At 43.5% G+C, this 1,026-nt stretch overlaps 1 pseudogene; it reads right to left on the bottom strand.

The window, feature by feature from the left end:
- Positions 1 to 214: 214 nt before the first annotated feature.
- On the bottom strand, positions 215 to 648 carry LOC133091913 (large ribosomal subunit protein eL29-like; annotated as a pseudogene).
- Between the last annotated feature and the right edge of the window lie 378 nt (positions 649 to 1,026).

Raw genomic sequence — 1,026 nt, 5'->3', positions numbered from 1 at the left:
TTATCATCAATTCTTGAGTAATTTCCCTGATGCTTTAATTTTTGCTTCCCTTCTGCTACCATCACTTCTTGGTTCTGTGACCATCATAGCATTTTTTTTTTCCCCTGCCTCAGGTTTATTTGTACAAATAGCACAGGAGGACACCAGCCCCATGCAGACCGCAGCCTATGGGTCACACTAGTCCTTCTGTCCTCACATAGGTAGATAAAGGACTCTATTCTGGAGCCTTTGTGGGGGCCTGGGGACCTTTGGGAGCCTGAGCTGCAGCCTTGAGCTTGGTTTGAGGCTTGGCCTGGGACCATGGCTGGCAGAGCCTGAGACCCTTGGCGATGGGGGCATAAGCATGTTTCCCGAGCTTGGGGTGAGCAATTTAGGCAAATCAACTGAGCTTGCGGCTGCTGCCCTTTGGGATCTTGGGCTTTATGAGAGCCTTGATAGCTTCAGCGTGTGCACTCGTGGCCTTGGCGTTGTTGGCCTGCACCTTCTTCAGGCCCTTCTTGTTGTGCTTCTTGGCAAAGTGCGTGTTCCTCAGGAACTTAGGGTCCACCCCCTTAAGAGATTCATATCATTGTGATCAGGGTTTCTTGATGCTGTTTCTGTGCCATTTTTGGGACTGGTTGTGCAGGTGTGGTTCTTGGACTTGGCCATGTCTGCACCGGGGCCCGCAGATCCCAAAGTACCCAGGACCTGAAGACCGTAGCATTCTTAACATTATTTTGTACTCAACTATTTAATTGTATGATCTCCTGCATTATATTCTAAACTTATTAAAGACAGTAATCATGTATTCTTTTACTTTATATATCCAATCTTTATGGCATTAAGAAAAAGACTCAATAAAGTCAATGAATTTTTATTTCAACAAAGCCAGAGATTAAGTAAAATTTAAAGATTCCTTGGGAGCATAAGAGCATAATTTATCACTGTGTCCCCAGTTCTAAACATGATGTTTGATCACATACTAGCTTAATAACTATTTATTGAAGGAATTTTTAAATGAGTAAATGAGAAACAGCTTATTTCTAA

This window comes from Eubalaena glacialis, chromosome 5 (assembly GCF_028564815.1).
Source record: "Eubalaena glacialis isolate mEubGla1 chromosome 5, mEubGla1.1.hap2.+ XY, whole genome shotgun sequence".
Taxonomy (NCBI): domain Eukaryota; kingdom Metazoa; phylum Chordata; class Mammalia; order Artiodactyla; family Balaenidae; genus Eubalaena; species Eubalaena glacialis.
The sequence above is the reverse complement of the archived record's forward strand: the minus strand, read 5'-3'. Positions and strand labels throughout refer to the sequence as shown.